The sequence below is a fragment of the Hemiscyllium ocellatum genome, chromosome 44 (assembly GCF_020745735.1).
Source record: "Hemiscyllium ocellatum isolate sHemOce1 chromosome 44, sHemOce1.pat.X.cur, whole genome shotgun sequence".
In the NCBI taxonomy this organism is placed as follows: Eukaryota; Metazoa; Chordata; class Chondrichthyes; order Orectolobiformes; family Hemiscylliidae; genus Hemiscyllium; species Hemiscyllium ocellatum.
In genome coordinates, this window is record NC_083444.1 from 33,031,212 (window position 1) to 33,052,539 (window position 21,328).

Consider the following 21,328-nt stretch of genomic DNA (forward strand, 5'->3'; position numbering starts at 1 on the left):
GTTCCCCATTTTCTTGCATTTCCAATTGTGCTTCTGCGTAACAACAGATGGAAAGTCACATGCAAAGTGTTCCATAGTCCCTCTCCGACTCGCACAGCTGCTGGGATGTGCTCGGCTACAATGTCAATTTCGCGGCAGATAATGAAAGCCCATCAATCCAGAAAAAAATCAATGGCAAGCTGAGTCAATCTTCTCAGACTCTTTTCAGCTACAAATGTATCTGTGACTGCGTGAGAATATATGTTCGTTTATGATTTGGTCAAATATCCATGAGCTGCTTGACATTACTTCAATTTCGATTCTTGTTTTGCTGAATGATTTCACCCATTGCTCAAAACAGGGCAGCTTTCACGTTTACACGGAACACGAAAAACACCGGAATACAGGGAAAATGCACAAAGCTGAGCAGGCCGTGTTCCACATCATACTGTGCACTATAGTTTCAGTCACTGCGTCTGTTTTGCAGGATTAGAGTCCCAAAGAATGTTCTCCACCCTAATACTGGAGGTAGCATTACAATCCGAGAACGACAGATCACATTGTGAGGATGCTCTGACCTCGGGGCTAGTTGGAGATGCCACTTTCCTTGCCTTTTACCTTAACCGTGCAATTTGCTGCAGAAATGTTCATACCTGGACATGAGCCACATCGATACCAACTGAGTTGGAAACCTGTGTGGGAATCGACGAGAAGCAACTCAATAAATTTTGCTAAATTCCATGGTGCTTATTAGAAATGCAGTTTCTGTTCACGTCAATTTAAAAGGCAGTTTCTGAACATATTAACAGAAGTTATTACTCACCCCACCCCCACTCCGTGAGAGGTGCTAACTGCACTTGGGTGCTTTTTGTTGTCGATGTGAATAGCTCTCACGCCTAAGTCACTTTCACATCTCTTGTTGCTGAGTGACTCACAAAGAAGGAGTTTCACCAGAGCTGCAACTGCCTCACTTTCCCACTCACCCTCCCGTTTACAATTACCTGCTCGTCAGTGCTTTAAAGAAAACCAAAAGGATGCGATGTCATTCTGTAGCCTCTCTGTCGATTCCTCCGTTTTAGTTCCAACATGGCTTAGATCTCGGCGCGCACCTTAATACTAGCGACACTATGAAAACACAAGTCCAAATGTTCATCTGAGAGTGTAATTTCTTTCATTGCTGTTGCTGATTGAATGAGCCACTAACGTGCGAACTGATCCAAACCATGATTCAGCACCTCTGCTGCCAATTCTCGCGCGTTGAATAACGACAGACAGCTTCCAAATGAGGCCTTGCAGAGACGACTTTGGGGTACATTTGACAGACTAGTTCAGGAATCCGTGGTGCGCTGTGACACCAGCGCATCAGCTTCTTCCCTGTCTTTGAACCTGGCCGCCTGCGCAAGGAATGCAAATGCAGTACTGCTTTTCGTGGAAGGGATCAGAACGCGGTAACTACAATCTCAAACAGAATGGCATATGATCAGACCCAGGTTGGAGAAAACCTTTACAATGCTTTGCACAGTCATTAAATGGAATTGCATTACATTCCACAAAGAGAGCAGATTTGTTCAAGCAAATTCGAAGGCAGGTTTGCAGATGGGGAAGCAAGCAAGAAAGCTCCGTTCTTGTCCGTGTAAAAGGCTGCAGTTGCAGAACAAAGCCGTTTCTGCCCAGTTTCGAACTGGGGACCTTTCGCGTGTGAGGCAAACGTGATGACCACTACACTACAGAAACAAGCCTCAGCGGGACCCGCTGCAGCTCTGTGGCATCCAGCACTGAAAGTTGAAGACATTCTACGTTTCACCTTTCTTTTTCCAATAGCTCGTTGGTGTCCAGGGTAATTGACATCTTGAAAAAGTTAAAAAAAAAGAGACATGAAATTGGTGACAAAATATAGACAAGGATGTCGTCAATGTTTGGACTGTAGAGTGAGGTGGAATAGGCTGGGACAACTTTCCCGGCAGTGTAACGGCTGCGATATGATTTTATGGAAGGGCTGTGAACTGAGTATTTATGTGTTTTACCCAAGCTGGGGTGAGTTGGAAACTCGAGAGCATAGGTTTAAGGTGAGTGGTCTGAAATTGACAAAGCACCGGGGGCACATTTCACACTCACAAGGTTGTGCGTGTGTGGAATGAGCTACCAGAGGAAGTGGAGGAGGCTATTGCACTCAGAAAATTGCAATGGTAATCGGATGAATTTCTGGATAGCATGGGTTTAGGGGGGATTGAGGCCAAATGCTGGGGAACAGGAAATGTTTAATTTTGGTTATGTGGTGAGCATGGATGAAATACACCGAAGTATCTGTTTCCATGGGGTGTACCCCAATAACGTTGTGTTGCTTACACCGGTTTTAAAGGATTACTTTTTAGTGGAGCTTGCCGTCGCAGTCTGTGGCACAATCATTTAGTCTGTTCGACTGCTCACGGGAAAGGTAGTATTGCGAAACACTGCAGAAACGAACGACTTCCTTACTTTTGCTCCGACTGACCATACTTCGTGAAATTTTCCCAGATCCCCCATTAACCTCCACTGAGGACTGGCTCAGAGGGAGCGTGCTGGAGCTGTCAGTGAGAGGCTGGTGAATCGAAAGCATTCTCAGAGATTTTCCTTAACACAGCGGTATTTTGTTACTTTGACTGTAAGAACTACTTTTGCTCACATCGTCTCCACATGAGTCTCTTGCTCCAGTAAACACTCTAATACAGCGTACATTGCTTCCGTTCCAACACAGAAATGCGTCGTATTCTCTCTGGGATACTCTGAATTGACAATGTCATTCTTTGAATTGAGAAATATTGCAGGGAGTTGTCAGTGCAGCGGCGATATATTGGGCTAGTCATCTTTGGTGACTGGAACGTGGCAGCTGCTGTTATTTAAATTCGATGAATAAAATCTGAAAAATAAACCCAGTCGCAGGAACAGAGACAGTAACTTTAGTTTACTGAGCACTCATTCTTTCATGTCCCTTCGAAAGGGAAATGACCCAACCATAACGAGTCCTGTCAATATGTGATCCAGATCCACAACAACGTAATTCACCCATGAATGCCCTCTGACTCAGTTCAAGGTGAATTAAGAATGAACAACAAATGCTCTTCAGACCAATGATGACAACATTCCATGGGAGAATAAGGAAGAATTAAAATAGATGAACAACGGGGAAAATGGGGATAGTGCCTGTGTGGACTCGAATTCAACTGATTGTCAAACTTAATAGACACAAGGATACCCACAGCGCCAAGAAGTCAGGGCCATGGGGTGAATGCAGGAAGGGATTCAATTACCCGCTGAGATGTAACCTCACTTACTCAGTCACAATGCGCACCGGTCATTCACCACTCCCATATGTGAGAAGTGATCGCTCAGGAGACCAACGGATAGAGTCAGCAGCAATTTTACAAATCACATCAGGAGTTCTGTTCTGCTGTTATTGAAGTTGTTAATCCAAAACAGCAATTTACCATGTCTGGATGCGTGTTTCCAGCGGAGTTCGCTGTTTTCTGATGTAGACCAATGATTTAGACATAGTTGTAATTGCCATGAGTTAGAGGTTTGCTGATGATGTAACAAATGGTCGTGAAGTTGACTACGATGAAAAATATCAGAGACTACAGTGATGTATCAATCAGGTTGGAAGATAAAATGCTGAATGGAATTGAATCCAGATCAATGAGTGGTAACGAAATGGGGAGAAGAAACATTAACAGAGTATTCTGTGTGACGTAGACAGACAAAGAGATCTGGGAGTGGACATTCTTGATCGCAGAAGATCAATGGATAGGTGAATCAATTGGACAGAAGTGCGCACTGTTGATGCTGGTGATCAGTCAATTTTAGAGCGGTGCTTAAGAACCACAGCAAGCCAGGCAGCATTCGAGTTGCAGGAAAAAATTGACGTTTTGGGCAAAAGGCTTTCATCAGGATTAAGGCTCGGAGCCTCGAGGTTGCAGAGATAAACGGAAGGGGTGGGGCTTGGAAGAATTCAGCTGAGAGTGCAATAGGTGGATGGAGGTGGGGATAAGAATGTTAGATCAGAAAAGATGGTGGAGTAGATAAGGGGGGAGGAAGATAGACAGGTGGGTCAGGTCAGTAGAATGGTGCCAAGCTGGAAGGTTGTAATTAGGGCAAGGTTGGGGACGGCAGGGGAAATGGGGAAACAGGTGAAATCCACATTGATGTCATGGGGATGACGTGTCATGAGGTAGAAGATGAGACGTTTTTTCTCCAGACGTCGGGTGATGATAGAGTGGCAGTGGAGGAGGCCCAGGGCCAGCATGTCCTCTGGAGAGTGGCGGGGGGAGTTGAAGTGTTCAGTCATGGGGCGTGGGGGATGATTGTTGCCGATGTCATGAAGATGTTGTCTGAAGCACTCTACGAGAAAGTGTCCAGTGGCCCCATTGGGAGCAATAGATGCAATAAATGACATGCGTGGAAGCGCAGATGAAACTTTGATGAATGTGGAAGGTTTCTTTGGGGCATTGGGCGGAGGCGGCGGGGCGGGGGTGGGCGCAGGTTTTGCAATTCCTGCGTTGGCAGAGGAAGGTGCTGGGAGGGCAGGGTTGGTCATTGGAGGTCATGGATCGACTAGGTAGTCATGGAGGGAACCGTTTTTGCGGAAAGTGGATAGAGCTGGGGAGGGAAAATATTCCTGGAGGTCAGTGTTACTGGTACTTTTTTACAAACTCACTGACTATCTGGATTACACCTCCTCCCACCCCACCTCCTGCACAAATGCTATCCTGTGTTCCCAACTCCTCTGCCTGTGCCGCATCTGCTCCCAGAGGACCAGTTCCACCACAGAACACACCAAATGGCCTCCTTCTTTTAGACCGGAACTTCACTTCCCAAGTGGTTGAAGATGCCCTCTAACGTATCTCATCCATGTCCTGCACCTCTGTCCATGAACCCAACACCTCCAAATACAACAACGGCGGAGCATGGAGAGAGGAAGTTCCTCATCTTCCATTCCACCCACCTCTGCATAAATCACATGATCCGCCAACATTTTTGCCACTTCTAAATTGACCCCACCACCAGGGATATACTTCCCTCCTCAAACCTATCCGCTTTCATCAAAGACCTTTCCCTCCGTGACTCCCTAATCAAGTCCACACCCTCCAATGGGCGTCAATTCTCTCACGGCCTCTTCCTCTGCCACCGCAGGAAATGCAATATCTGCTCCACATTACCCCTTCACCTCTGCCCAAGGCTCCAATGGAGCCTTCCACATCCATCAAAGGTTGACCTGATGTTCCACACATGTCATTTGTTGTATCTGCTGCTCCAGAGGCGGTCTCCTCTAAATTGGGGAGACCGGATGTCTTCTGATAGAGCACTTCAGAGAAGATATTCAGGACATCAGCAAGAATCAACTCCACTGCCCCATGGTCAAAGATTTCAACTCCCCATCCCACTCTCCCGAGGACATGCACATCCTGGCCCACCTCCATCACCACTCCCTTGCCACCTGACCCCTGGAGGAAGAGCGCCTCATCTTCTTCCTCCGGACGCTTCAACCCCATGGCATCAATGTGGACTTCCTCAATTTCCTCAAGCCCACTCCATCATCTTACTACAGTTCTTACCTTCCAGCTCAGCACCATCCTCCTGACCTGTCCCACCTGTGTATCTTCATTCCCACCTATCCGCTCCACCCCCCGAACTGACATATCCCCTTCGCCCCCTCCTCCATCCAAATAATGCACCCTCAGCTACCTTCTCCCCAGATCCAAACCCCTCCCATTTATCTCTCCATTCCATTTACTCCCAGTCTCATTCAGATGAAGGCCTTTTGCCTGAAACATTGATTTTTCCTCAGCTGATGCCAGACCTGCCGTGTTTTTCCAGCACCACTCTCATCTTGAGGGGATTCAGTTTATTGAGAGGATTTTTGGATATTATCTATTGTTGGCCAGAGGCTGTGAATGATAGTAGAACTTTAGCAATCACCATTTTAGGGAATAGCTGAAGGACTGAGCCCAAGTCTGGTCACTGCATAAATCACCATTTACTAAATTTAAGATAAAAGATGGGTGGGGGGGGGGGGGGTGCTGTAGTATGAAACTTTGCCCAACAAGACTGCTTCAACACTCAATGAGTTTATCACTGATTCATTTCCAAGTCAGGGTGGTATGGGCCTTGGAGGGGAACTTGAAAATGGTGGTGTTTCGTTGCATCTTCCAACCATGTCCTTATAGTCAGTACAGCTGTTGAGTTTTGAAGGTTCTGTCAAAAAAGCCCGGATGACTTACTCCAGTGCATCGTGTACTTGGTGCACTCTGCTGCAATTGTGCCTCAGCGGTGAAGTGAATAAATATTCAGGTATTGAATAGGGTACAATCAAGTGACTGCAGTGTCGTGGATGGTGCCCAGTTCCTTAAATATTATTGAAGTTACACCCATCGAGGCAAATGGACAGAGTTCTGTCCCAGATCTCATTTGTGCCTTGCAAACGGTGTAGGATTCATGGAGCAATGAGTTGAGTGTATAATCAAAAACTGTCTACTAACGGACATGTTTTTGCTGTCAAAGTTTTTATATATCCAGTCTCAATTCGTCTTACCTAAATACTAGCTCCGTGGACGATTACACTGGGGAATTAGGTGACAGTAAAGCCATTGAATGTCAATACGGTATGATCAAATTCTCATTTGTCAGATTTATCGTTACTGTATTTCGTCCTTGTGTGGACCAATCTGATTCCAGTCGCTGTCTGATTTCACGTTCCACTGCCCTTCTGTGCTTGAAATTTCAACCGTTGCCTCACAGAAGTGTCTCCACCTGTCTTAATAATATGTAAGGAAGCTGCAGGGGACAGCAGGGATTTACGAAGATGTTGTCAACACTGGAGAATGTGGAGCTTCGTGGAATGATTGGTTAGGCTGCGATTATTCTCCTTGAAACAGAGGACGTGGAGGGGAGTTCTATAATCACATAATAACATTTATAAACGTTCAATATTCATGGGATCTGGACAGCGTAGATATGGGCAGGCGGTTTACCCTCTGGTATGAGGAGCATCATAGGACGTGAATTCAGAATTAGTTATTGCCAATTTAATTCAGAAATTAGGAGTAATTTCTTTCCTCAGGGGCCAGTGAATCGGTGGAACTCATCGAAACTGCTGTTGAGGCTGAGTTGTTTTTCTAACTGTGCCAGGCAGATATTTATCAGAAAGACGATGAAGCCTTGTCGAGGTAATGCAGGAGAATGGAGTTGAGGATTATCAGATCAGCCATGAGTTCGTTGAATTGTGGACCAGAATCGATGGACTGAATGGCCGACTTCGAATCCTATATAATTTGGTCGAACGCATTATTTTATTGATAAGTTTAGAATTCTGAGGGGATGGAATGAAGTGATAGAAAAGATTTCTCAAACTGATCAGATGGATCAGGAACTAGGCTCATAAGCTCGTGAACAAGAAATGTGCCGTGGCACACCACAGATGGGTAAGTGCAGAAGCTGTGATTGCTACAGAGAATTGAATCTAATGTTGTTGGCAACTTGGTGATCATGCTGGATGATGGTTCGTGGTGTGATTCACACAGCAATAGTTTGTGAAAGAATGAAAGGTTTGTTTCATTGGAGAAGTCTTCTGCTGCTCCAATTACAATTAATTATTTGAAATATTGATCAGACCTTTGTGTGGAGTGTTACACCAAAATACTCATTTACAATCCCATTGGATAATCTATTGCTCTCGATCTCTCCTTATTTGTTTCTCTTTCAGACGAAGTAAATTTAGAGAAAGTCAAGAGGGATTGAAAGGAGGAAAGAAATGTTGCACTCCATTTCATTATCCCAATTTAACTTACAACAGAATAAAATTGCTTTATTTCGACCTGGATGAGGTTTCGATTTATCACAAATCTGCGGTGCAATGAAGGGCAAGAGCAAGATTCTCCATCCAATGTATACTAAAGATACGAGGCACAAAGGGGATCAACAGCTTCGTTTGACAGAAGTAACAGCCAGAGTAGGATTCAAATTCACACATGCACAATGTAAGACCAACCCGTCGGCTTAACCTCTGGGCCACTTCAGCCCATTGCAAAGGGGCTCACATTTGACGACATCAGGATTACATATGGTGCACCTAGGGGATAAGAAATTCCCTGAGATGAATCGAATGCACACCATTATGTTTCTGCTTTCAACGGAATAATAATACCAGCAAAATCCAAGGAATTGACCTCGTCCTTGGAAGGAATACCTGTCCTTGATTCATTCCGTGTCGGAACTGTCTCAGAATGAACCAGCAAACATGAAATTCCCGTCACATTCACACGCACGTTTAGTCTTGATGCATAATTTCTTCAGATAGTTTCTCTCTCACATGAAGAAGTATATATGGAGAGAGAAGTGAAGGTGATGTTTTAGCCCGATGGTCTTTCTCATATGGCTGAACCTGAACTGGGTAAAATTCCCGGAAATGCTTTTTGTTCATTTCATTTTATTAATTTTGCTGCAATCTCACTCTGTTCATTGCAATGACCGGAAGTGAAATGGATTTATAATATTGGGACTTTTAATATTGTATTCAATTTTGCTCCGAATTTATTTCAGCTTAAAGAAAATTCTGGTGAGAAAAACAGAAGGTTAAACTACAAAACAAGATGCCAGTTTTGATGCTCAGTTACTTTGGCAGATTTTAGTGGTATCAAATGAACCCAACATCATGGCGATTTTTCTCCCATCTTTAAGTCATGGGATTAAAGCAGGAAATCGATCTCCAAGAAACGGATCACTTCCTATTCATTATGGAATATCTTTCCTTGACAATATACAAAATCTGCTCAGTTCCATTTATAATGCTTCATGTGGAATATTAAGGGAAGTGTTTCAAAACTCTGTGTTTTTGCTGAATCTTAATCAGCTGCATACGTTTCTGAGCTATCTTTATATCTAAAGTCCAAATTAGACATTGTTACCTCGCACCTTCTACTCCCCACACTCTACTTTTACACTCTTACCTGGCCACAGGCTGTCTTTCTCCTGGTGAAACTCACTTCTTCTGTGTCTCTAAATGTGCCTTTCCAAATATTTTGGAATCGGATTCTTTGAGTGACAGAAATTCAGCTCCCATTATTTCTTTGTCCGACATCGATGGTTTTGAAAGCCTGACGTTCAGAAAATTACGAACTTGAAAGAGTGAATTTACCATCCATTTACTCTATCCAAACCTCAATTGCTGTGCAAAATTTCCATTCGGTTTTCCTTGGTTCAGTTTCAAATTTTCCATCACACAAATAAATAAAATCCCATCCCCAGTAAACGCCGCCAGCGTCGTCTCTAATGTCTAGGCAGCCCAGTAATCGCCGCAGTGTCCTCTCTGAGAGAATCACAGATTCCCTACAATGCAGAAAGTACAATTCAGCCAATTGAGTCTTTGGGGACACTCTGAACAGCATCTCAACCAGACCTAGCTCCCGTCTCTATCCAGGCATGCGATTTCAAATAAACCTGCTGGAATAAAATCTGGCATCGTGTGACTGCTGAACTTATCACTGCGTTACCCATGGCTAATTCACTTAACTTACTGAATTCACTCCCTGGACACATAAATGCAATTTAACATGGCCAATCCACCTAATCTACAGACGTAACAACAGTGTGAACCACTGAGCAAATGTACCATCACATTGAACACTATCTGTATCATTTACACACTGATAACTCAGCCTAATGAAAGCAAGCTGCGCCCATCAACCCGAATTCAATGCATCCAAACGCGGTTCTACGCTGAACAACCACATGAGTGCAGCAGGAAATGTTTCTGCACTCAGTTCTGAATGGGTTTACTCTGTTTTCTTCCTCAGATTCCTTCTTTAAATAAACATACAGTCAGGAACAACTCTATATAATGGTTTTCATTCCAACACAAACACAATGTGCAGTTTGCAGAAGTTACGTGTTTGCACTTTCACTGACACACTCTCTCCCCAGAAGCTGCAGTCCTTCCCCAGCTGATTCTGACAGCACTGTCCTTCCTGTGACATATCCAATCGAGAATGGAAGGCCAGGCATGAATAACCTTCACTGGGTAACAGAGCCACAGATTTAAAACCTTTACGGTGCCCCCAGCGGAGAATTGAGCCCTGTAACAGGCGGGGAGACTAACCACGATACTGTGGAGGACAACAAAATCAAAGGAGGCCCTGCAGCCTGTTGTGGCCGCACTTGTCCAACACAACTGCTTAACGACCTGAATCAAGATTTCCATTATTTAGCCCATAGTCTGGTATGTCTTGGCATCACAAATTCACATCTGATTTTTTTTTCAGGTTAAAAGAGTTTCCGCCTCTCTGACCATTTCCGCACATACAATCAAACCTTTTTGCCTTTTCCCAAAATCTCTTGACTCCAGTGTTCAATCCCCCCATCAATAACAAACGCTTCTTTCAATCTATCCTATCCACATCCCTCATTATTTTGTACATCTCAGTCATGTCTTCTCCAGTCTCCTCTGCTCGAGGGCAAACAACCCCAGTCTGTCCAACCTCTCCTCATAAATGAAACTCTTTAGCCCAGGCAATATCCCAGTGAATCTCTCCTGCAACGTTAGCAGTGCCATCACATCATTGCTATACTGTGAATTGCAGAACTGCACACAGTAAACTAGCTAGTGTCGAATTAACCTTTTTTTTTCTATTCTGTTACAGTATGAGGGCGTCGCTGTCTCGAGAGTATTGATTGCGATCCCTAATTGCACAGCGGGTAGTCGAGCCTCAACCGTATTGCAGTGAGTCTGGAGTCACATCGAGGCCTGACCAGGTAAGAATGGCAGGTTCCTTCCTCAAAGGACGTCATTGAACACGATGGTTTTGTTTTTTTCAACAATTGGCCATGTATTTATAGGTGTTATTAGATTCGTAATTCCAGATATGTATTGTCTCCCAATTCTAACACCTGGCATGTTTGGAGTCAAACCCGGGTCCCTGGTTCATTTGCTTGGTATCTGAGTTAACGGTCCAGTGGTAACAGTGCTCGGCCATTGCGGAAAACCCGTGAAACTAATCTTTCTGAAAGAAGTCGCTTTTCCTCGATATTGTCCTGTATCATTTTCCTGAGCTTGACCGCCCATAATCGCAAGTCCATATCAGTAAAAGCTGCTACCCGAGGATTGGCCTCACAACAGCCGTAACCAAATGCATCAACTGATCTGCAGGTCCCAATGGTGGGGTTGGGGCACGTTTACCCAGCAACAGTGACTGCAGCAGCACAGACTGAACACTATCAATGTGAGAGTCTGTGTTCGATTCTGCAGTGCCTTAATGAAATAGGAAATGACTCCACAACCACATGATGAAAGAGCAGCGCTCCGAAAACTAGTGCTCAGTTAAATCTGTTAGACACTAACCTGGTGTTGTGTGGTTTTCAACTTTTTAAACCATAGACCAACACCGGCATCTCTAAATTAATGTAATGGGGATGTGGGATGAAAAGTTCAGTTAGTGATCGAAGGAGGGTGAGAAATCTTTGTGAACGGGTGGATTTGAATTCTGACATATGAAATAGAGAGGTGTGAGCGAGCCGAATTTGTAGGGAAAAGATCATCACCTTGGAAAAAATTACCTTATCCAAGCAACTGATTCCTTTGTGTTTCCCAAAAGCTGGAGCAGATAGAGCAATTACTGTCGTGACTCAGATTCGAAGCGAGGTTGCTGCGACCACAATGCAGAGTACTAACCACAATACGATCACGGCATTCCACAGATGAGTGCGCCAGCAGAGTGCAATAAGTACAGTCTCATAGGACACATTAGGCAGTGCAAATAATGCACAATATCAGTGCTAAGCGAACAGTGGCAGATATGTGGGAACTCAGAATGGGCTGACCATTTAATGTCGGTTCCCCCAGAAGCTGCGGTGATTCCATCATTAATATGCTGAAGGCTGAGATAAGTAGATTTCTCCAAAACATCAAAAACTCCGGGGAAAGTGCAGGTGTTGTTGAAATGTATGCTTCAATCGTAATGCAGTTTAACATTGGCTACTTCACCAGTTTCCCCACACAAGGCAGTAATCACTGCTGCCACATAGTCCCAATTCCCAGCACCAGAATCAGAGGAACTGAGTGGCGCAGTCGCGAAGATGTGCAAAAAAGCTTTATCAGCCAGTGGGTGGTTGGAATTTGGAATATACTGTCTGCATTGTTCAGAGCGACAGAAACCCTTACAACCTGAATAAATATTCAGATGTGAGCTTGTGATGCCAAGACATATAAGTCTGTGGAGTAAGAATTGTGAAATGTGATTCAGTTCATTAGGCAGTTGTATGTGAGAAGTGTGGCCACAATTGGTTGAAGGGCCTCCTTTGACACTCTTGTTCTCAGTAGTATAGTAGTTAGTGTCACCGCCTGTCACAGGGCTCAATTCTCCCCTGGGGACAGTGTAAATATTTTAAAACTGTCGCTCCATTCCCAAGTTCGGGTATTGATACCTGTCCTTCCATTCTAGATGGAGCATGTCACAGGAAGTACAGTGCTGCCTGAATAAAGGTGGGGAAGGACTGCAGCTCTCAGGAAGGCTGTGTGTCAGTGAACGGCCAAACACGTGCCTTCTGCAAACTTCACCTTGTGACTGTGTTGGAATGAAAAGTATTTGACAGATTTGTTCCGGATTGAAGTGTTTACTAGAAGCAGGAAGCTGAGGAAGAAACAACGTAAACACATTCAAATATGTGTGCAGAAACATTTCCCGCAGCACGAATGAAAGTAGCGTTTCGATGCATTGAATTTGGGTTCATTTATTCTGATGAGGCTGTTACCAGGGTATAAAACCATTACAAAATGATACAGCATTTACTCAGTATGATGGAGCATTGTCTCAGTAATTCGCACTGGTTTCAGAGGGAGGGTTGGGTTGATTGGCAAACTTAAGTTGCCGTCTCGTGTCCAGGGAGTGAATTAAGTAAGTTAAGTGAATTAGCCATGGGTAATGTGGGGATAAGGTCAGAAATCACAGGGCGTCAGATTATACTCCAACAGGTTTATTTGAAATCATAAGGGGGGAGGGATCCCCCTTCTTCAGTTGAAATATATGGAAATAGGGAGGGGAGGTGGGTCTAGGTGAGATGCTCTTCAGAGAGTCGACACCGGCCCGATACCGGCTCTTTCTGCACTGTAGGATTCTGTGATTCCATGAATTGATAATGACGGGGTTTACTGGGGTGTAAAGCCATTAGAGAAGATGCTGATGGGGGTGTACTGAAGATGAGATATTATTCACTTGTCTTCTTGGAAAACTGAGAATAGTTATCCTTGAACCAAGGAAGGCTTAATGGTTTTTTTGCAGGTTATGAAATGTTTGGTCAGAGTAAATAGGTGGAAAATTCCATCTTTCAAGTAAGTAAACATCTAGATATCAGGTGTTCAATACCTTTAATCAAACCTTTGAAGGAGAAAGAAATGGTGAGAACAGAATCGCTGTCACTCCGAGAATCTGGTTTTCAAAATATTTGGAAAGGCACATTTGTTGACATGCAAGGAATAAATTTCACAAGGAGAGACACAGCGTGTGGGTAGGTAAAGGTGTAGGGATCGGGTGTAGTCGGTCGGAAGTTGCGGGAAACAATGTCTAAATTAGTTGACTTTAAATGTAAAGAAATTCGTGTAATGTGTGCAGCTGAATGAGATTCGGTTCCAAAAGTCTGAATTTTGAAAGATTTGGCATAATATTCCACCTAAAGCATTGTAAATTGAACTGAGTGGATTTTTATTTATTGTGAAGGGAAGATATTACATAATGAATAGGAAGTGACCAGTTGCTTGGAGAACGACATCCTGATTTCATCATTTGCATTAAGGATGTGAGAACAAACACCATGATGTTTGGTCCATTTAGTACTCAGTGAAATTTGCCACAGCAACGAGCAACAAAACTGGTGGGTTTTCTTTTGCATTTTAACCCTCTGTTTTTCAAAGCAGTATTTTCCTTAAGCTGAAATAAAGTCAGAGCAAATTTGAATACAACATTAATCGTTCCAATGAGATATATCTAATTCACTTCTGATTATTACAATGAACATTGTGAGGTTTCAGCAAAATTAAAATGAAACGAACAAATCATGAGTTCTTGCGATTTAATCCAATTCAGATTCAGCCAAATGAGAAAGGCCATTGAGCGACAACATCGCCTTCATATCCCTCTCCATGGCTGCTTCTTCACGTGAGACAGAAAGTGACGGAAGAAATTATGAGTTAAATGTAGGTGTAAATATGACGGAAAATTCTTGTCCTGTTTCATTCTGAATCAGTTCTGACTCAGAATGTATCAATGACAGTTATTCATTCTGACCAGCATGACTATTTATTGGAATTTGCTGTTATTATAATTCTGGTGAAGGCAGAAGCACAATGGTGTGGTCGTATGTCACCCCTCTACAAAATGTGCAGAGGGGACAGAGGGATTATGGTGGTGGGTAATTATACCGCTGTGCTTCACATTCACAGGTTCGAGTCACACTCTGGTTGCTAACTTTATGTACCGCTCTAGCAGTTTTTATTTGCAGCTCACACCCTGGTATACACTGGATCGAGAATCTTGTTCTTGATCTTCACTGCACGGGAGATTCACAAATAATCGACACCACATTAAAATCGAAATGAAGAGTGAGAGCAGCAATTCTATTCAATTGTAGATGAAATTGGTGAAATGAGAAAGAACCCATTTTTCTTTCCGCCCTACATTCCATCTTGTCTTTCTATGAATTTACATCGAAAGAAAGAAAAAATAAAACTACAGATCGGGAGCACAGGCTTATCCAGTGGGGTTGTTCATGAGTATTTTAACCTAACACTTCACACAAAAATCTGACCAGTAATTCAAACAGTCAATCGGAATTGGAACCACAGAAAATGTCTCCAATGAAACAAACCTTTCATTCTTTCACAAATTTCTGCTGTGTGTGAATCATACAACGATCCATCATCCAGCGTGATCAACTGTATAATATCTAGCAACTTTCTTCAGCAATCACAGCTTCTGTACACATCACCTGTGCTGGGCCCAGTGTCATTTGTTGCCCCCAGGCTACGGCATATTTCTTCTTCCTGAGTTTATGAACCTTGTTCCTGCTGTGTCTGATCTGTTCAATAAACCTTTTATGTCACTTCATCCCATCCCCTCACAATTCTGAACATATGAATAAAATAAGGCGTTAGACGAAATGTTAAACCAAGTGGAAGTATGCTATTCAGCGCAAGGAGTCTGCTCAAACATTCAACGAACTCATGGTTGATCTGATTTGGAAATGCTGGTGTTGGACTGAGGTGTACAAATTTAAAAATCACACAACACCAGTTTATAGTCCAACAGGGTTAATTGGAAAAACACTAGCTTTCGGAGCGATGCTCCTTCATCTGGTCATCACCTGATGAAGGAGCGTCGCTCCGAAAGCTAGTGTGCTTCCAATTAAACCTGTTGGACTATAACCTGGTGTTGTGTTATTTTTAACTTTGTACACCCAGTCCAACACCGGCAACTCCCAATCATATTTTACCTGTCCAGTAACGTGAAGTGACCTGTCGCACATAATTGAACATTCTAAATATTCCTTCAGCTGGAGAAATCGGAGCTGAAAAGGCCAAACTAAAGCAAACATTAGACAAAATAATCAGCTCCAGAAAATTGTGGAATGACCAGTCAAAGAGGTCACAAAGGTTCGAGAGATCCAATCACAACCAGCCCGAGAGTTGTGCTGTGAAGAGTTTTATGTAGACTTCCTGGCACCTTGACTTACAGCCAATGCCTGAGCGTTATACACCTCGCTTGATAATGACAACAAGTGAAGGGTGTTTTCATGAAACCCATTGAATGTTTAGAATCCAGAATTTTGTTAAAATGTTGTATAATATTTCCCAGATCATGGAAATCAGTTCAACATTATTGACATCAAAGTACTCGTAATGGTCTTCAAGACCACCAAATTACTGTTCGGTGAAATACGCTTTGTACATGCCTTACTGTTCTCAGGATGAATAATCAGAGCAAGCATCACAGTCTCACCAGATCCAAAGATATGGAAGAGAAACCTTATTATAATTTACACACTTTATCTTTCCCAGACCCATGATGACACCTTATTTCTTATGACTGAGGATACTACTCGTGACATGTATCGAGATGAAGCAAGTCCTGAATATAGGATTTTTTTCTGATAGATTTCCAAGCCAAAAACTATGATAAAAATTTAATTGTGGCTCATTACATTGTCAAAAGATCCCCATTAAATGTATTTATCTGTTTATTCAGAGACAACATTGAAACACATACATTGATAAATGCTGTTGACTGTATGCTTCTGTGAAAATAAATCTCCCTTATGACTTACTTTCTTTACAATTCTGACTCAAATGTCTAAATATTGATGAGATGAAAAATTGCATGAATTAGGTACAATGCCGAATTTGTTCTTATTATATATTATATTTCTTCAGAAGAAAAGTAGAGAAACCAAGTATAGAAATCTTGAAGATCTGAGAATTTTGAATGACAAACCATTTCGGATCAATGTTCACTGAATGTCTAATGTCTTTTCATATCATCATGCCAGAATTTGCATTCTCGGCTGACAGATTAAGAACTATCTAGTCAACATCAGAGCAAATCCATTTAGAAATATTGAATCATTTACTTTGCCAAAGTTCTAAAATTAATTATCAATTCATTGTCATTCCAAAAATCATACAGTTTAGGTTTTGTAACAAACATCGTCAAATTCACAGTTTAATTTAATCCAGTGTTTCTTAGTGTCATTATTTTAAAAAAATAGTTCTCTTATTTCAGGATAACACAAATACAAACTAATTAATGATTCCTTGTCCAACACTCGCAGGTAATATCTGTTCCCTTCTCATTTGAATATTCACAGAAATCATTGGATTAATATTCATCCTGACATATTAAGAGAGGTCTGATTATTTTACACTCCAATAAATGCTGTTCATTTTTACACATGACGGGCAGCTATATGAGATTTCTAATCATTTTTAAATTTGCTATGAAATGTTTTAAAATTAATTGTTGCTTATATCTAATAGTTAAGAATTGACCGAATCCAGTATATCTAGTTTTAAGTTTGAAATTAAGGCTCAGTAACGTAACGCATTGCATTGTACAAATACCAATGGTAGCGAATGGTGATTTTTATTTCAATACTTGAATCGTAATTGATTTGCTGTTCTGGGCTGCCCCCACCTGGAATAGAATGGTCAATATTGGCTCATACAAAATGCTTGACTTTCAAAAACAGGCAGCCTACCTTAGTATTAAAATACAAGGTGTCAGGGGGTGATAAACTAGATTAACATTTTGTTCCAGCCTTAAATTAAAAGAAAGCACACTACCAATGGACCGAGTCCAACGCCAGGACGACAACATTCCAGACATTTCTTTATAAGACCATGCCGACATACAGACAAATGACCAATCCTGATCTTCATAAATGAAACGATAATTGTCCCAATAAATGAATAAACAGAAGCTGCAGGGTGCAGCCCAGTTAACTCACTGAGCAGCTATCATGACAACAGAAGAGTTCATTTGTCAGGTATAGTTATTAGTTGACAGTTACTCAGAACATTAAACAAAGGTTCTAATTACAGATTCTTGTGTATAATCGGGGAAATTTGCAACATAAGTTTGATACATGTAACCAATGCCTCCTAAAAACATCATAGAAAAGCATTTAGACTGAGATTTGAAGTTAGTTAGTTTTTGGAATTAACTTCCCAGTATGATGTTGATTGCCCATTAATTATGAAGTCCTGACAGAAAGAGTAGCTGTATACTTTTACACAATATAACGAACTTTATAACACAAGTCATATTTCTAATCTTATAGCAAGGAAGCTAAAATTAACTGTCTTTTCTATTTCTTTGCACATATATAATTAAGACAGTGAAAAATATAAGCAGTAATTGGCTTTGACAAAATAAAATATAATGAATAGCAGAATTCCAAACGCCCCAACTGCTAAGGTATCCTGAGGGGCCCAAGGGGGTCCAGGAATAACTTTGGAATCTATGTCAATAAGCCGCATGGAAAGTTCCCAGTTGGAATCTGGGGATGTCCATTTGAAATCCCACCTGCGATTATGTGATTCAGTTGGGTGGCTGGATGAGGAGGGAAGGGCTGTAACCACATTGCATGTGGCCATTGTGATGCAGAAAGTACATAAAAATGCTGATTTTTACTGTACATGTTACGGTGTGTCATGGATCTCCCTTCCGTGATTGGCCTCCGGGGATGATCCCTTCATTAACTGGATGCTGCATGAGTAAACATCTTCCACATGCCTCAGCTCAGCCTGCCTCTTGAGTGCTCATTCCCTGACAGGGGGAAAACACTTCTACAGCTATGATGACATTTCAATTCACCATAAACATTTATTGTGTGTGAAATGATTACATTCAGAGCGATATAATTTTCAGGATAAAATTGCTTTACATTTACTTTTTTAGTGTACAAGAAAACATTTTGATTTTATCAATTTGTTCTTTTGTTCAACCAACACGAAGTTTTAAATTATTGTAAAGACTACAATGGGGGAAACGGGAACGAGTCTTCAGCTCAAATGTCCAATGAAATGACTGTTTCCTTTTTTCAATCAAATTGCCCTCCAAAATGATTTTTATTTTCATTTCCCTATAAGAAAAATATTGCTTGGAAATGTTGACAATTCTCCTTTTTCTCCCATATTAGATGTCAGTGAACAATAATCACACAATTATGAGAATTCCTTTCCAGAAGAAATTCATTGACTCTATGTTTTGTTCACAGTAATAGTCCCTTCCATGGCCAAATTCTTTTCCTCCTAATTCTGAAATAAATTTCGAAACATTTATTGTGATAAAAATTACATCAATAAAATTGACATGACTCTTCAAGAAAACTATTGGAAGCATATAAATCTTGCAATGCCTGCATTTTTAAACAAAATCATTTTTTTCAATTACTGCTGAATGATTTTTTTCACATCAGCGAGAGAAGTTTTACGCTTTAATTTTCAGTTCCCTAATCTTAATGAATATCCAATCAACATCAGAGAAAAGTGTTTTCAAAAATATTAAGTCAATTTATCTGTTAGGATTCTAAAAGCAATTATCAATTACAATAATTGAACAGCAATTTAACATAGACTTTGTAAAAATGCGGTGTTTAAAAAAAATCAATCATTATTTCTGATTGTCAATGCTACTATATTAATACCTATTTGTTCAGGCCCATGCACATACCAAACGACCAAGAATATCCCTGGCAACATTCATTGTAAATGTCTGATTTTTGCTCAGGTGAAATATAACAATTATCTCAGCCTTTGAAATTCAGAGACCTCCAATTACTTTTCCCTACAGTATTACTCTTCATTTCTACATATTACTCAGTCTAATATCAAGATGGGATATCTCATCATTCTCAAATTCACGAATATGTATTTTTAAATCCCTTTATTGCTAATATATCTTATATCTAATAATTGTGTAATCCAGTAAGGGCTACAAATGTGGAATTATGCTTATGTGCAATAAATACTGCAAGGACATTGCAATGTACAATCTCTCAATCATTGTGAATATTGCATTTATTTTAAACTTGGAAACATTTTTGAATTGATTTGATTGTAATTTACTTCGATGCTGACACTTACTGTATTTCCAGTCACAATGTCTGTAGATTATTTGGAGGTATAATCGTCCATTCCAATAATCACAGTATCTGCTATATACTTTCTTCTGGTCACTCATAGCAAAATGTATCTAACTCCACTCAATCAATATTCCTCAGAAAATATTTGAGAATGTTGCAGTCATAAAGCTTAAATATACAAAGTCATGATAGTCATTAATTTTCTCTTGTTCTGTAGATCTTAGTTTAAATAACACAGAATTTTATGCTCCAGTGCTATGAGGAAAGATCAATGAATTCTCAGTAAAATAAACAAATGCCACTTGCTGTTATTTATCAATTTTTAATTACTGGTCAGTTTATCAATTGTGTGAGATTTGTTTTAAGCTTTCCAGTCATCTAGTTATATTGAATATGATACTGAAATGGTGTGAAAATATCAGTGTGTGCTAATTTGAAAGTTCAATTTGCATACCTCTTACTTATCCCGTTAACTGCATGATGGTTTAAGAACGTTTCACTCAGCAATCCTCGTAAATATTAAAAATTGTCTGATTTTAAATCAGATCATTCGCACCCAATTATCGATCTGTTCCTAATTCATGTAAATATCTCAATTTTATCGAACCCAATGTTCACACTAAACAATACACATAAAGCAACACAAAGACTTCCATCACCATCTGATTATTGTTCAGTAAAATACCTTATTGCTCCTGAAACCAATGACAACAGTAACCATTGTTTACTATTCCATGCAACAAGTGCAATTGATATCTTCTATTTCAGTTCAGTAGTTAAAGATGATTTATGTTGCTTAAAACAATGCTTCTACTTTATCACAGATATTGACTGTAACACAATCATGCAAACAACAAACGTTTTGTCATTCTAATAATCTTTAAGTTTACTTATTTTAAATTTGTGTGCAAGAGATATTTCAAATTACAACCATTTTTGTTGTATAATTCAGCAGACCTAAATTTTGAATTTGGGAAAGACTCCATTTTTGCAAAATGGAAGTAGTTTTCGGTTTACATAACACATGAAATGACTGGTTTTTTTAAAATCACGTGCTGTGCAAAATGATTATTGGTTTCATTTAATTGTAAGAAAAGAACTGCTTTGAACATATTGATTCTTTTTTGTCTTTTCTATTCCAACATTATTCATCACTGTACAATAATGAACAATTTTTATAATTCCTTTATGTACCAAATATCATTGACTGCATCATTTGTTCACTTTCATGCTCACTTTCATTCTCTCTTAACTTTCTTCCAAATTCTGACACAAATGTCTGAACTCCGATCATAATATTAATCATCTAAATTAAAATAACATGTCTCCATGAGGAAACCATTTGATAGAAATTCATATTTCTTGTGTTACCTGCATTTTTTAGTCAAGAAAGAAAAAATTGTTCTATAATCACTGGTTCAGTTTTTCTTCAATTCATAAAGCTAGTTACTATATTCTATTCCACAATTTACCAATTTTAGTAAATATCCAATCAACATCACAGCAATGTGTTTTTGAACTATTGAATCATCTTCATTGCTCATATTGCAACATTAATTATCACATCATTGTCATGATAATACTTGCGCAATTGTTTAAGAAAGTCTTTTGAACAAGTAAAATGAGATTCAGATTTTAATTTGACCAATTGTTTCTGAGTACCAACACGGCAATATGAAACTTAATTTTCAGG

The 21,328-nt window shown here is 40.6% G+C and overlaps 1 non-coding gene across 1 annotated transcript; it reads right to left on the bottom strand.

The window, feature by feature from the left end:
- Nucleotides 1–1,640: 1,640 nt before the first annotated feature.
- trnav-cac (transfer RNA valine (anticodon CAC)) lies at nucleotides 1,641–1,713 on the bottom strand. Its single transcript has one exon. It is a non-coding gene; the product is annotated as a tRNA-Val (tRNA).
- Between the last annotated feature and the right edge of the window lie 19,615 nt (nucleotides 1,714–21,328).